Source organism: Tasmannia lanceolata, unplaced genomic scaffold, assembly GCF_043159265.1.
Source record: "Tasmannia lanceolata isolate RefF3 unplaced genomic scaffold, GAP_Taslan_0.1 ptg000018l, whole genome shotgun sequence".
Classification (NCBI taxonomy): domain Eukaryota; kingdom Viridiplantae; phylum Streptophyta; class Magnoliopsida; order Canellales; family Winteraceae; genus Tasmannia; species Tasmannia lanceolata.
Genome location: NW_027518695.1, coordinates 50900444 through 50918193, shown reverse-complemented (window position 1 = coordinate 50918193; position 17750 = coordinate 50900444).

Genomic DNA, 17750 nt, shown 5'->3' with positions numbered 1-17750 from the left:
TTTTGTTATTCTACAAATATCAAAATCTTCAGAGACACAAACCCATCCTCGAACTTGAAAATGATCTTCCACCCTTTTATCATTGTAAATAAGCTGGGAAAGAGTCGTCTTTCCAAGGGCCCCAATTCCGACTATCGGAATAACACATATATCCTTTGACGATGATGATGCAGATTCGTTCGAAACCAACATCAATTTTATTAACTCCTCTTTATCGCTACCCCAACCAAAAACATTTGATTCGTCTATTAAGGAACTAATTTGTGATTGCCTTTTTATTCCACGCTACCTCCCCTCATCTCCTTGTTTGAGATGGGGGGGAGGCATAACTTGCAACATTCTTTGAACCTTCTCGTATCCCTCTTCTTCCATGACTCCAAAAGGATGAGAAGCAGCAAATCCTTCCATAATATAACTTTGCATCCAAAGAAGGAATACATGTTACCAAGCCATCAGATTGTATCTTGAGGAATCCAACCAAAGTGGAAAGATAGAAAAAATTGAACAGAAATCCTTCAAAATGAAATTGAGCAGCTAAAAGTATATGCCTTGAAGATTCAATATTTCCAGCTATGGATCCTACAATTCCTTATAAAGCTCCCTGACAACCCCTTCATCCATCTTGACCCTGGCTAATAGCCTAGATTGGGCCCGGGGACTGATCTTCCCGTTGGCTTTGCTACAACAGTACTCATAGTGTAAGGTCAGCGGGTGGCATAGCTAAATTCCTCATTGAGATGACTGGACAAACTCTCGACCAAATTGTTCCAGCGCAACGATTAATAGCATCCTTGGAACTAATTTCATTGAAGTAGTTAGGGCTCTAATTGAGTGAGCCGTGGATCATAAATGAGAGCGTAGCTTAATTTACCTAATCTCACAACTCAAGAATTTGGATAGAGTTAAGAGAAATGCCTAACTTATAAGAGGAGGTAGAGACCAAGTATTGTCATTTCAAATCATAAATCAAGCAATTTTCAGGGTACAACAAAATATTGTCATTTCTCTTATATTATTCTCTAATAGTCCACTTCAAATAGTAAATCAAGCAATTTTCATGGTAAAACAACCCAATAGGGTCCTCTTCAAGTCCAAACTTATGCTCTAACAGAACACACCAGCTGAGAGGTGCCTAAAGCAGCAATGCTTAAGCTATTGGGTACTGAAAGTACTATCATTAGGAGACATACATTTAATAAGTTATGCAAACATTTACTTTGCAACTCTCCGGATTGTTGATTACATGTTTGGCATCTAGATTTCTTTAGTTTAGATTTTCTAATTGTCAGTAGGAGGTATGGGCCAATATGTAGAGGCTTTTATTAGCAAATTTATAACCTTTTGAACTTCCAATGCAACCTAATAATATAAGTAATCATGGACAGAATTTAATATATTGCTCTGCTCTCATATACAAGAATACGGGATTGTCAATATATTTCAGTGTTACATTGCAGGCTACATAATCAGATTGTGTCACTACTTACGCTGTTATTTAGTGGTAGGTTAACAATAATATGAATGTCAGTAAATTATTTTTGTATTTGCTAAAATTTGCAGTCTCTCACTATTATGCGTTTTTTTAATATATTCATACAGATTCTCTGTTAGTACAATAATGTTTCCTTAAATATAAAGCCAATATCGAAGAATTATTAGAAGTTACAAAGTGAATGCTAGCTCCACGCACTCATAGTGCCACACACCCATATGCCCGAGTATTGGAACAATTGGGATTCATATTGACTGATAGGGTTGTGAAGAGTGGTCCCAACACCTTCGCCAGTTGCTCCGGACCGTGTCTTTGTTAGAGGCTTGGATAACATGGAGTTATCAGCCCCCAAGTTTCCAAAACTGAAAATAAAAAATAATTTATTGAGAATCTGAATTTATTGTCCTATTTTACTACAAGTAAAATAAGTTTCATCCAATATTTTAGAATGTCGTGCAACCATTTTATTCAGTAGGGTGACTAGCCATGTCAACTCAACTCAAGGTCATGACTAAAACCCGGTAATCTTTTTTAATACAACCAGATGCCTAGGCTACATTATTATTTTAAAGATAAAAATATATCATTTGAAAATAAAACCCTGTGGTACAGCAAAATGGAACGAGATGTCTCAACAAAGAAGATACCAAGCAGGTGACTAAAAAGTACTAATAACTCTATAACCCAACCACTATGCCTAAGAAAAACTAAATCTTACAGAACCTGCCATCAGGAAAATAATGCCTGAAACAAAACAGCAGCACAAAATGATGAAACTTTTGCTGCTTGGATAGATGTAGCAGGATGCGGACAGGAACAACAACCCTCTGATGTGTACCACGAACTACTGCAAGGGGAGGGTGTTCTCAATGCTCCGCGAAGAGCGCTCCACGCTCTCTCCTTTGGTTCCTATTTGCAGTATCTTTAACAGATGTCGAAATGTAGTTGAAGAATGTTGGACTAAATTTGTATAGATAGAATTCTGACAGCCATTTTGCTAATCTCCAAGGTCCATAGGACATTCTTCTACTACATCAATTGGCGTGGATCACCTTTGACTATAAGATTTAGGAATAGTTCTTCCTTGAAGATACAAAGAGCCACCAAGAGTTCCACTTCATTAATCTGTTGTAATCTTTGTTTATCTGTTTTTCATATATTTAAATATTGTCGTCTCTCTCATGGATGTAGGCACCATTTTCAAACGGCATAAAAAACTGTTATCATTATATTAGTTTTTTTGGTTCCTTTTGTACGTGAGATTGAATTAGGCCTGTCAAATTTCTACAACCCCTATTCATCTAGGGTGATTGCGCGCATCTGTAGGGAATAGACCTGCCCTAAAAATTAGGGTGGGGATACCCTATGTCTTTAAAAAAATAAAAAATAAATAAAAAAAGATTTCTACAACTCCTATTCATCTAGGGAGCAAAGCTTCCAATGAAATGATGCAAACTATAAATTCATACCATCCAATACGCACAATTGAAGATAAATTGGTGGTAGGATCAACAGCTGAAGAACCCAAAAGGGCTCAACTAGTAAGATTTCTAGGGCCGGACAAAACATGGTTTTGGTGTTGAAAAGCATACTACAGTTTCTCTGTTGCATCTGAAGCATTAGTCTTTCAATGTAACGACCCGATTTCCAGAACCAGGCCGCTACACCTATTGTGACAAAATCGCCTAAATTTTTTTTTTTAAGGAACAACTTAAATGAGCGGAAGCATTCACAATAATAAAATCCATCCATAATTTAAAACTCCCTCTGTTCCAAATTAAAGACCTAGCATTCCAAATAAAATTTATTAGAGCCCGAAATTAAATAACTTAAATTGAGTTTAATAAAACGACAGGTGACCCATCTGTCACCCCACCCTCTCTATTTATTTCCCCATTCCCGCTTTATTTATATGTCTTCGTTTGCGAAGGCTCCCTCTTCTACTAATCCTGTGGAGGGGAATGTAGCAACGTAAGAGCAAGGAAAAAGGGCTAATGACATAAAAGCAACACGGTACAATAACCATAAAAATTCTCAATGATCAATATTAGAATCCAATTTAAACTATACAGTTTTTCTCAAATCCTACATAAATGAGACATAACTACATTGGCATTTTATTTATTCAAATTACAAGAAGAAATATAGGTGGAAATAAATCAAGCAATATGTACTCTCATCCCCAATAGTCATACGGCAATTCCCAATAAAATCATGTTCGGTGGCCTTCCAGCCTGGCCGCCAACTATTGACCATCAAGGAGTCCTCCGTCCCCTAATGAGACGTGCTCCTTTCTAGGGTTCTCTTTGGGTCACCATATGGTTCCACCCGAAAATGCATTGTCAGCCAGGTGTCGTACGCTCTCAGCCTGGGTAACTTTTGGCTTTTGCCCAAGGACGAATCTAAGGGTCTGCCTTAGTCCTCCCTCCCTCATTTCCAAATCCTAGAATGGCATACAGAAATCTACAATTTTTCTTTATGAACATGCTGGGTCTATTTTAATTTACAACTTTATCTAACATAAATCATAGCAAATTTGCTTTCTAAAATGAAAGCCTAAAGAAATATGGTATTGAAACATATGCAATGCCTTTACATTCTAACACAGTCACATATCAAATAATCATAGGAATTACACTGAGTTACCGTTATGAAGAGAGTCCATATTCACTTGCCTTGTTGTCACGTGAGAAGGAATGAGATAATGCTGACAAGAAGTTCACTGAAACAACTTGATAAGTACCCTGAACAATTATGTAACATTTGTATTAAAATTCCCCTTCAATCAACATTTCATCCTTCTAAACTTTTATTTCTTATTGCAGGTTGCATAAAAGTGGAAGTGAACAAGGCACAGGTTTAGGCAACTAAGATGGATCGATTTTCTGGTGGCAATGCTGGTGGCAATGACCAAGGCTTAAAGGATAGGGTGGTGGTATCAACACTGGAATTTTGCTACATGACCTTCGAAGGGTTCCTGATTTGGTGGACAATGAAATGGGTTGTTATTATCAATCGGTTGTAGGGATAACAATTTCTTTTAGAAGACAAGGTGTTGTTGGTATAAGAGTATGGCTGTGTAGTTTATTAAAATATGGCTATGCCATTTTTAATTCCCTCCCCTAATACATTCATGTTCCTACTTGCTAATTATAATACTATATTAAATAATCCTATGTTAACAGATCTACTACAACAGGTTAGATTTTTTATATGGTGAGAACCTTATAGTTCAGTACATGGTCAAGAAAGTGTGCCCACTTACATGATGATCCCACCGTCCAATTGATGGGCTCAACCTGACCAATGTATAAGCACATTTTCTTTCACATAAATTCCATCTTTTTAGACATATGATCACACCCTTTCTTCCCTGGACCTCCCTCTTGTAATAAAATATAAGATGCTAACGAGGGTGGCCCAAGGTAGAAAGAGAGTGGGTTTTATTCATTGAAATGGCCACTCCCTTGCATTCTAGCCAGTCTGCGACTCCATCTGTGATGGCTCGTGTAGAGTGCAAATCACCTAAATGGGGTACATTCTGCCCTCACTCCCTTTCTTTCTTGAGACACCCCCTCCCCTTTAATAGTGTATACACGAAATATAAAGGGGCTGCCATGGGAGAAAAGAGAATGAATTTATCACTCTACTCATTCTCTTATACCCTGTTTCTCTTTCCCTTCTTCCCAAATGAATTTCTTATTAAAATTTGACAATGATAAAGAGGGTTTGGTTTTATAAAATCAAAAGAAAGGGAATGTTAACATCCTCCATGGCAAAACCCTTCAATCGATCTAGCAAGCAAGAAGGGTAAAAAAAAATTTTGATTAAAAGGATAGGGTTTCAATTCTTCAATCGATCAAGCAAATCAGAAGGGTAAAATTTTTGATTTTTGAGTACCTATTTGAGGCCAGCAGATCTTTGGCCAGAAATCCGAACCGGTGAGTCCCTTCTCTTCTTCTTCTTCTTTGGATTCTACTCTCTCTCAAACTCTCATTTACAGTAGGAGGGAGATGAGAAAAAAAATGGGTTTCTAAAACCCACGATTGGGTTTTATAGGCTCAAGTTCCTTGCTTTCTAATTACCCTAACAATTCGTATCTTTTGCATGCCTAAATTTCATAGATTTTCTAATTTACCATACGAGAGAATCCTAATGGGGTGTAATTGCCACCCCTCATTACCCTAATTTAGGAAATTAGGATTTTGTAAGGAAGCAAGCCTCTCTCTAAATATCCTATTTCCAATTAAATTTGTGTCTGTCATCTTTTCTTATCCTCTTTCCTTCTTTTTTTTTTTTTGCATCATATGGGAAAGAGATCCCACGATTTTGGGTTTCTATAAAACCCCTAAATCGTGAGATGTATTTTGGGTGTCTTTATCAATGTGACTTAGTGTTTTTAGTAGGGTGTTAATACCAATAAAGTACATGGTTAATTTGAGGGCGTTACATTCTACCCCCCTTAATGAGAATTTCGTCCCCGAAATTCACTATTCTAGAAGAACAAGGAAATGGTGTGTCGCATAGGCTATCAAATACCGTACCTCATAACTTGAGCTGAATATGGGATCAAGGAAACTGAACAAATAAAAAGAATCATACCTCAGAAATAGTGGGAAAATTTTCACCCACAACTTCTCCAGGCAAAACCTCAAACTTTGCCTTTTTCTTTAAGGCACTAGTGACTTCCATCCCCGAGTATGGCGGGGTCTCACTCACGCCCAGTATAATATGTGCTCTCTTGAAACAAGTTTCTTCCACAAGTCGGTGCCTAGACCCACTGGGATTATTTCTTGCAATGATGGTCGTGTCGTTCCTTGACGAGGCATCAGGGACGTCCTTGGTCTCTGAGGGTTCACCTTCGGAGACACTATCTTCTATTATAATGACCTCAGGTTCCCGCCTTTTTACCCTGAGTGACTCCTGATCTTTTTGATGTTGCTTAGCTGAACTTTTTCTAGCGGTTACAAGTAGTCTAGCCATCCTGAATCCCACATATCATATTAAAATAGTGTTAGCCCATGTTATATAAAAAGAAAAAAAAAACAACAATATAGTCATCAAGAAATCAAATCTTCAGACTCCATAAGGTTTTTCCAACAAATGATCAAAATTTATAATCCCTAATAAAATCATCACAGGGTTCCAGTGCTACTGAGTGTTGTAAACAAATCATTATCATTATCCATTCAGAACATACAATATGATAGTAATTATATCTGATTCCATGATTCCTTGCTCCAATTACAGTTCCATCCTAAGTTTCTGAGATCCGACTTAATCTTCTTAGAATCCTTTCAAATTTGGCGTTGCCAAAGACATCCTTCGAGTCACAACCACAAATTTTTTTCCCTGAGAATTTCTCAATGAGGATGTCCCATGCAAAGATTTTCCTAAATTTTCAATTATTGCCTTCTATCACTTAACTAGCTTCTCCCCCTTACAAATCCTACCATCTCATATCTAAATTTTCGCAGGCTTAATTTCAGTCATGAAAACTCTATGAATTTTCACCCTAGGTCAACAAGCCAAGTCTTATGATTCCCCATTCCAGAATGGAGGTCGACTATTTCAACACGCAGCATAGCTTGAGATTTATAAGAATAATAAAATTGTAAGGGAAATAGTAATTAAAATCCTGACCTTCAGTTATCGCATTAGATGCCTCAGCACTGTCGTTAACGAGTGCAAAGAAACGATTCACTGACCCTCCTTGCGCCTTCTCATCTTGATTCAGAGGGCGATATTGGTTCCTCTTCTCTTGATTTTGCGGCTGGTTCTGATTACCCCTCCACTGATTCCGCTGAGGGGCAGACTGTCTCAGAGTCTGAGGCTGATGTTGGGTTGGGGTCCCACTTTGCTGTCTGCCCAGCCTAGGGCAGTTGTACTGTTTGTGGTTAGGGTCCCCACAGGAATAGCATACATCCATGCCCCTCCAACATTTTACCGCGTGTCTCTTTCCACAAGTTGGACATACCGGGATAGTATGACTCACATCCTCTGACTTCTGCTTCTTTAGAGGTGGTGGTTGATTTCGGTTCGCAGAGGATTGCGCCCTTGCAGCCGAAACAATCCTTTCGCTTCTCTCTGCGACTTCCGCCTTCGCACAGGCCTCTGCTAAGGTCTGAGGATTAAGGATAATAATGCTGGCCATAAGGGTGGGGCGGAGCCCGTCCACAAACTTCCTTACCCTATCCTCCTCAGTGGCGGCATAACCCGGGGCATAGCGGAATAGAGTCCTGAATCTTGCCCCATACTGGGCCACCGACAACCTTTCTTGCTTCAGTGCTGCGAATTCTTCAGCCAGTGAGTCCTTTACATGTACAGGAAAGAACTGGACATTAAATCTCGCCTTGAATTGGCTCCAAGTCTCGGTGGTCGCCGTCGGGTAATTCTGTACAGTGGTTCTCCACCAGACTCTTGCCTCCCTAGTGAAAAGAAATGAGGCCAACCTAATCTTCTGTTCATCATTGCATGCCATGACAGCAAAGATACGTTCCACGCTCAAGATCCAGCTGTCGGCCACCATAGGATCTCCCACCCCAGTGAATTCAGGAGGGTGATAATCCCTGAACTGACGATGGAGTTTGGTAGGATCTTCCCTTGGCTGGCGCACGGCCAAATTTGCCGCAATACTTCGGAGAGCCTCCTGATTCGCTGCTTGGGACTACGCTTGACCCCTAAGTATCTCCGTAAGCATGCGCAGAGGGTCTTGCTCCTCTTCCTGTCCATCTCTCCCAGCTCCTCTTCTCTGGTAAGTATTCATCTTCTGCCAACACAAGCCTACAATTAATTCCAGGAAAATATCCTTCTTACACAGCAAATTTACATTTTCAGGGTGTGTTGAAAGATTTTAAACCCATTCGTCCTAGCGATCTATGTTGGTGTGTGTTTTCCTTTAAGTTTGTTCAGAGGTAATAGGAAGGTGCCATAACTTTTAATTATTTAGGTCTTCGCATCCCCTCTTAAGACGTACCCAAGACTCGTTCACCAGGTTCCTCACAGCCTAAACCTGGTGGCTCTGATACCACAACTGTAACGACCCGATTTCCAGAACCAGGCCGCTACACCTATTGTGACAAAATCGCCTAAATTTTTTTTTTTTAAGGAACAACTTAAATGAGCGGAAGCATTCACAGTAATAAAATCCATCCATAATTTTAAAACTCCCTCTGTTCCAAATTAAAGACCTAGCATTCCAAATAAAATTTATTACAGCCCGAAATTAAATAACTTAAACTGAGTTTAATAAAACGACAGGTGACCCATCTGTCACCCCACCCTCTCTATTTATTTCCCCATTCCCGCTTTATTTATATGTCTTCGTTTGCGAAGGCTCCCTCTTCTACTAATCCTGTGGAGGGGAATGTAGCAACGTAAGAGCAAGGAAAAAGGGCTAATGACATAAAAGCAACACGGTACAATAACCATAAAAATTCTCAATGATCAATATTAGAATCCAATTTAAACTATACAGTTTTTCTCAAATCCTACATAAATGAGACATAACTACATTGGCATTTTATTTATTCAAATTACAAGAAGAAATATAGGTGGAAATAAATCAAGCAATATGTACTCTCATCCCCAATAGTCATACGGCAATTCCCAATAAAATCATGTTCGGTGGCCTTCCAGCCTGGCCGCCAACTATTGACCATCAAGGAGTCCTCCGTCCCCTAATGAGACGTGCTCCTTTCTAGGGTTCTCTTTGGGTCACCATATGGTTCCACCCGAAAATGCATTGTCAGCCAGGTGTCGTACGCTCTCAGCCTGGGTAACTTTTGGCTTTTGCCCAAGGACGAATCTAAGGGTCTGCCTTAGTCCTCCCTCCCTCATTTCCAAATCCTAGAATGGCATACAGAAATCTACAATTTTTCTTTATGAACATGCTGGGTCTATTTTAATTTACAACTTTATCTAACATAAATCATAGCAAATTTGCTTTCTAAAATGAAAGCCTAAAGAAATATGGTATTGAAACATATGCGATGCCTTTACCTTCTAACACAGTCACATATCAAATAATCATAGGAATTACACTGAGTTACCGTTATGAAGCGAGTCCATATTCACTTGCCTTGTTGTCACGTGGGAAGGAATGAGATAATGCTGACGAGAAGTTCACTGAAACAACTTGATAAGTACCCTGAACAATTATGTAACATTTGTATTAAAATTCCCCTTCAATCAACATTTCATCCTTCTAAACTTTTATTTCTTATTGCAGGTTGCATAAAAGTGGAAGTGAACAAGGCACAGGTTTAGGCAACTAAGATGGATCGATTTTCTGGTGGCAATGCTGGTGGCAATGACCAAGGCTTAAAGGATAGGGTGGTGGTATCAACACTGGAATTTTGCTACATGACCTTCGAAGGGTTCCTGATTTGGTGGACAATGAAATGGGTTGTTATTATCAATCGGTTGTAGGGATAACAATTTCTTTTAGAAGACAAGGTGTTGTTGGTATAAGAGTATGGCTGTGTAGTTTATTAAAATATGGCTATGCCATTTTTAATTCCCTCCCCTAATACATTCATGTTCCTACTTGCTAATTATAATACTATATTAAATAATCCTATGTTAACAGATCTACTACAACAGGTTAGATTTTTAATATGGTGAGAACCTTATAGTTCAGTACATGGTCAAGAAAGTGTGCCCACTTACATGATGATCCCACCGTCCAATTGATGGGCTCAACCTAACCAATGTATAAGCACATTTTCTTTCACATAAATTCCATCTTTTTAGACATATGATCACACCCTTTCTTCCCTGGACCTCCCTCTTGTAATAAAATATAAGATGCTAACGAGGGTGGCCCAAGGTAGAAAGAGAGTGGGTTTTATTCATTGAAATGGCCACTCCCTTGCATTCTAGCCAGTCTGCGACTCCATCTGTGATGGCTCGTGTAGAGTGCGAATCACCTAAATGGGGTACATTCTGCCCTCACTCTCTTTCTTTCCTGAGATACCCCCCTCCCCTTTAATAGTGTATACACGAAATATAAAGGGGCTGCCATGGGAGAAAAGAGAATGAATTTATCACTCTACTCATTCTCTTATACCCTGTTTCTCTTTCCCTTCTTCCCAAATGAATTTCTTATTAAAATTTGACAATGATAAAGAGGGTTTGGTTTTATAAAATAAAAAAAAAGGGAATGTTAACATCCTCCATGGCAAAACCCTTCGATCGATCTAGCAAGCAAGAAGGGTAAAAAAAAATTTTGATTAAAAGGATAGGGTTTCAATTCTTCAATCAATCAAGCAAATCAGAAGGGTAAAATTTTTGATTTTTGAGTACCTATTTGAGGCGAGCAGATCTTCGGCCAGAAATCCGAACCGGTGAGTCCCTTCTCTTCTTCTTCTTCTTTGGATTCTACTCTCTCTCAAACTCTCATTTACAGTAGGACCACGATTGGGTTTTATAGGCTCAAGTTCCTTGCTTTCTAATTACCCTAACAATTCGTATCTTTTGCATGCCTAAATTTCATAGATTTTCTAATTTACCATATGAGAGAATCCTAATGGGGTGTAATTGCCACCCCTCATTACCCTAATTTAGGAAATTAGGATTTTGTAAGGAAGCAAGCCTCTCTCTAAGTATCCTATTTCCAATTAAATTTGTGTCTGTCATCTTTTCTTATCCTCTTTCCTTCTTTTTTTTTTTTTTTTTGCATCATATGGGAAAGAGATCCCACGATTTTGGGTTTCTATAAAACCCCTAAATCGTGAGATGTATTTTGGGTGTCTTTATCAATGTGACTTAGTGTTTTTAGTAGGGTGTTAATACCAATAAAGTACATGGTTAATTTGAGGGCGTTACATTCAATGATTGTACAAGACTTAGGGATTGTGCCAGTGGCTTTGCATTGCAATCCCTGCCCACGTACGCTTTAGTAGAAAGTTACACACAATACACACTAGCAAAGCAAATAAAAATTGTTAACAAAGACGGAGCTTCAAGAAACAATTTTGGCTATGCATCTAGAGGCATTTTACATACAATTGGTAATGGAGATTTCATTATTGGCTATTTGAATTTGTGGTAGCTATTAAGAATATTGCAATTCAACTCTCTGAACTTGTTTCTTCTTCCTTTTTTTTTGTTTCTATTCTAAAAAAGAACCACATATTTAGTCAAAAGACAGTTCACGAGGCTCCTTTTGGAAGTCCTGAAGCATCAGACCAATATAACAATACAAAAAGAAAGGACAACATGCTGATGGAAGATGCTGTGTTCTTCACTTATTAAATAGACAGAGAAAATAGTTTGTCAGCATCAAAATGTATGCAGATTTATCTTTGTGGTTTGTAAGAAGGAAATCATGAATTGCATAGCAACCAAGCATAACTTTGTTTGTATGGAGGTACCTATTGGTTATTAAATTCTATACTTACATGATGTTCAAGATCCATTCCAGACTGTATATTTAGATAATATGCCATTTGTATTGTTCCATAAGAGAATAGTGCTCGCTGAATTCTCTTAACCTGAATGAAAAGATTAGCATGTAAGTTGACATATATATTACATGAACTTCACGTCAATTTGGCACGTCTTTGATTTATTGCTTAGATGGAATGCAAAAACATAACAATTTTGAGATAAATAAAGTCATGGAATTTAAAGTTGTAGAAATCTACAGGAAGAAATTCTTTTCGCTGCATGTTCAACTAAAGCAACATCTAAACAAGTAAATAATTCAAATGATAATGGGTATTCAGAAAAACGTAACTGAATAAAAAAGAATTGAATGACCTTGTACTCATAGAACATGGAAGAGTCTACAGTAAGGCAATAACAAAATTTTGGTAAATTTTTTGAAAAAGGACAGTATGATCTGTGTGGAATTTCCATTTTTGGAGAGAGATGGATTAGGGTTTTGAAAAGAAGATGGAATTGAGAACTATATAGAAGAGGAAAAAAGATCTATGGCTTCGAAGGGTGTAAGAAGGAAAACTATGTATCTAATACGAGGTTAAACTCAATCCCTTGTTAAGGGAACTTGATCCCTATGCTATGGAATGGTGTAATATCATCTATAGTCATATAAGAGAGAGAGATAGAGGAGAGAAATCCTCCATAGGGGAGAATAATCTATTTTTCTTTGTTCTATTAATGAGCTTGACAATGTATTTTGCATAAAAGAAATTACCAAAAAACTAAAATACCATAATGAACAGAAATGCTCGCTAGTGCAGAATGTTCAACAAAATCAAACTAAGAAGTAGCTAGATCAAATCCGAATCAACTCGGGTAATGAATGGAAAGACCACATTCAAGGCAAAACATAGTCTCATTGGATGGCTTCTGATGCAAGCTACTTTTGTTTTTTATGAACTTGAAATTCCAATAAAATCTGACCGTGCATGTGCGTGCGTGTGTGTGTGTGTGTGTGTGTAAGATGAAAAATAACAGAGTTTTGATGCTCAGCTCTACCAGAAGTTAAGCATAAAGAATGTAATCAATTGCAAATGAAATCATCAATCAAATAACATGTAAACCAAACCAACACTAAATAAAACGGAAGAAGATTTGAATAGTTGAATGCCTAAAATTTCAGGTACAAGATGAACTAATATGAATGATAAATAATGACAAGGAACAACTAATGAGTAGTAAGGACAATAAAAATCCATGGTGGCTGGTTTGACTTTGTTAAAAGTTAATTATGCATAGATATTACATTCATACATTGATGAAATTCTGAAGTAATGTATACAAAGATAACTTTTTCTTTTTTCAAGGATTAGTTGAAACTTTTTGAAAAATGAAAACAAAGAAAAGTACAACAAACACTCCACCAAGGAACAAAAATCTAAGGGCCCAAAACAGAGCATAAATTCAATGAAGCATATAAGGTAAATTCATCCTAGTTAGGGTTTCTTTTGTCTCAAACAAGTCATAATCTACTTTATATCAGGCAAAGACCAAGACAAAATTTTTTGAGATATAATGAAAAAATTAAAGAAATAATTGGATTGGGGAGAAGAAAGTGGTGTAATTTTCACCTTGCCTTTTCTTTTATTTTTTCATGGATGAGTGTCCTTTCTTAATGAACCTGAAATTCCAGTAAAATTAATTATTTCGTTTTGTTTTGTAAGAAAGTGAAACAAAGAAAATGAGGAAATGAAAAGACATAGAGAGAAATTGAGGTTTACTATTCTTTAGTCCCAACTGATACTTTTGACTAACCTCGGTGAATGGATAAAGGCATCCAAAAATCATGGAGAAGAGGAAACATACGGAAACAGGCAGGGATCATTCTTTTTTTTTTTTAAAGGTAAGCTAGGATATAACCTCCAACTTCTTTATCATTCTTTATTTGGTAGGCCTAAACTAAAAGAGTAGGTGAGAGAAAGAGGTACATGCAAGTTGAAAAATTAATTAAATGTTGATGCTAAGTTCTAATAGAAGTTGGTGTAACAAATGCACAAGAGAAACCTTTAGACACCACTCCATCTTCTTATAAGCATATGGAATGTATCTATTTGCAAACTAAATCACCAATAAAAAAGATACAAAGAAATGATGACAAGTAACGACCAATGAATAGAAAGCTCAATAAAAATCCATGGTGGGTTGTTTGACATTGTTAAAGTTAACTGTGCATAGATCTTAGTTACACACATTGATCAAATTCTTAATACAGACAGTTCTTTTCTTCTTGAGAAACTGAAACTAATTGAAAAAGAGAACATAGAAAAATAAAACAAATACTGCACCAAGGGAAAAAGCCACTAAAGGAAAAGAAAAGGAAATCCCATAAGAACCAAAGCAGCCAGAACAGTGCTTAAATTCAGCGATGGGTACTCCGTAAATTCATTCCAGTTGAATTCTTTTTGTTACAAAAAAGGTAACAATTTATTGTAGACTACTAGGTAAGTAAAATTGAAAATAAATGGCGAAGAATGTACGAACCACTCTTTTAGCATCATCAACTAACGTCAGATTTGATTTTAGAGAAGAAAAATTCAACCCAAACATACAACAAAGAAAAACATTTAACCTACTTCGAACCATGTAAGATAGAATTTTGTAAGGGCATCTAAAATTCCTTTGAGTAGATTTTTTTTCCAGCATCATGTTGTTCCATCCTTATCCATAGAACTAGAACAAAGAGCATTCTTTAGCATCAAATCAACTAATTTCGAATTTGATTTTAGATTAAAATATCTCAACCTAGGCATACCGCATTTAAACCTCCTTTGAACTATGTAAAACATAATTTTGTTTTGGAATTGCAATTTTTTTGAGTTTAGTGTTTGCCAGCATCATGGTGTTCCATACTAGGCTAAAAAACTAGAATAGAGAGTTTTGAATTTGGGTTTCTGTTTACTGACCGTAAGTAATAGAAGTATGCATCTTTATCAATGCATTCATTTTTTAATCTCTTTTGAGGTTCTTAAGCATTACTAATTTGAATGTTAGGCATGTATGTGTTCCTTGTCTTGTCTCTTGAGATTTTACGTGCACTAATGGGGTTCCCACATTTTATTGATCAAGAATTTCAAAAGTTTCTACTGCATGAACGCTTTGGGTTGGAGAAGAAAGTCATTGGATATTTGCTTTGTCTTATTGTTTTCATTTTTCATTGATAGGTGCACTTTCTTTATGAACTTGAAATTCCAATAAAATGTGTGTGTGTGTGTGTGTGTGTGTGTGTGAGGGGTAGATTCAAGATGAAAAATTAACATAGTTTTGATGCTCAGTTCTAACAGAAGTTTAGGGAATGTAATCAATTGCAAATGAAATCATCAATCAAATAACATTTAAAGCAAACCAATGTTAAATAAAAAGAAAGAAGATTTGAAGAGTTGCTACGGGATCAATTAATATGAATGATACCATAGAGTTCAAAACAGAGCATAAATTCAATGAAGCATGTAAGGTAAATTCATCCTAGTTAGGGTTCCTTTTGTCTTAAACAAGTCATAATCTACTGTATGGGAAGACTAAGACAAGAAATTATGAGATTTAATGAAAAATTAAAGAACCTGAAAAAAAATCTCTTTAAGAGCCTGGAATTCCAGTAAAATTAACTGTTTCCTTTGTTTTGTTTTGAAAGAGAGAAAATGAGGAAATGAAAAGAGATAGAGAGAAATTGAGGTTTACTATTCTTTAAAATAAATAATGGATTGAAATCTATTCATATGATTAATAAAACCCAAGAGCCCTAATTTGGGATTGAACCTCTAGCTCAATGGTTAAGGCTTTTTCATCACAACCTGGAGGTCGGAGGTTCAATCCCATCTTACATACCAAAAAAAATATAAAACAAAAGCCAAGAGGAGAGACAGTCGTGTACCTTCTCCAGAGTAGTCTTCAAACCCACGAGTTATTTATCAATATGATGGGGATGTGTGAGATATTGGGCCAATATTGGCCTCCGTCGTTTTGACACTGTTTCTCTACTTCCGGACAGCCACGAATTTGTAATCTCTGAAGCGTGGTGGGCAGCCCTTCCTCCGGCAAGGAAAGGAGTTGAGGACAAAAACGAATGGTCAATTTTTTGAGGGAGGTGAGGTTCTTCAACATCCCCTTGGGCAGGGATTTCAGATTATCACACGAAAAGTATGGCTCTTAACTGTGAGAGACTTCCCTTTTTTATGATTTTCATTCTTATGTTCTTACAACTGTTTCAAGTTCATCGGTACACATACATGAATGATAACTTGTTCTTACACTGAGTTTGATTATTGAGAGTTCTCCCCCTTTTGCTTCATATTCCTTTGTCATCCTTGAATTTAAAGAACCTGTGTGCTACCTGGTTAACATATGCCCCACTTTTGGGTTGTGGAGCTCATCCAATTTAGGGGTGCAACTCGGGTCGATTTTTCGGAATTCGAGTCAAGCTTTTACCTTAAAATCGGGTAAGGTTGATTCCAATTCATATTTTAGCAAAAGCTCAACCGACCTGACCCAAGCCCATATCATCCATTCTGCAAAGGAGAAACTGACACTAATTTTTGGTTGTTCTTGTACATCACAGGCACCCATATCTGTAAGTTACAATGGACAATTTAACTTTGGGACTATAAGCACATGTTACTTGGTCGTGGTACTTTCAAAGAACATTTGCTTCATGATTTGGTTTTTCCCCCCTCCTTTAACTTATGTATTTCCAAATATCTTTCTAGTATATCAGCGGTAGAAACTTTTAAATTCTTGATAATCCTCTAATTGTTTCCCCTTCTTCACATGTTGTAATTTGTGAATTATGTATTTATTTATAGTTGTTTTACCCTCATTTTTTGGTCCTTAACGTTTGGGAGGTCGACCGAACAACACCACCAACTTAGCTTTTGTCCGGTAGTCATCAACACCGGCATCATTAGAACTGTCGGCTAATGTTTTCCCTGAGGATTACCAGCGCACAACAAAAAAAGAAAAGAAAAGAAAAAAAAACAATTAGGCGGCGTTCGACGTTCCTGAACGCAGACGATGGTCATGCCGCCTATATTTTACACTGCCAAGGTCTTGAATGGCGGCCAAAGTAAATGAAAATTATAAAAAAAAAATTAGGGGCGGTCTGGCAATTCGGTTTTTGGAAAAAAAAATACAATTAGAAGATAGGTAAATACAAAATTGGGATACAATGAATTACCTGTAAGCAATCCACAAACAGCAAATCCATTGGTTGTGCAACCAATAATAACAACAATTACTAGCTGGGTCAAGCGATGAAGAATTCCTTACAGAAAAGAGTGGAGTTATCCACAAACAGCAAATCCATTGGTTGTGGACCATTAAGTATATTTTACAGAAATGATGGTGCATTCACTATCAATAACATAAAATCTTGTGATTCTCACACTTGAAGAAATGAGATGCAGAACAGCATGGACTATGTTAGCTTCAAGAAATGAACTGCCATATCATCTCACTTAATTTGTGATATATAACTGAAATAGCACACAAAGAAAGCACTCAAAATTGGGGATGAAAAATCATGATGCTATATATAGGTAAATGAAAATGCATAGGATAGAGAGCACACAAAATTGAGATTGTAAAACAATGATGCTACACAGGCATAGTGCAGAAAACTTATGTGGCGATATAGCAAGAAGATGAGGTAGAGATTCCAGCCCAACCACTCCCCAAATTAATTTCAGTATAATGGTTTCCAGAATTGAGACTTGACCTTCCTATTTTGTGGCCTCTAGGAAACATTGTTCCCAAAACAAATATTCACTAATGACATCTAGTCATTTGCTCACATGGTTATTTGAAGTCCTAGAAATGAAGT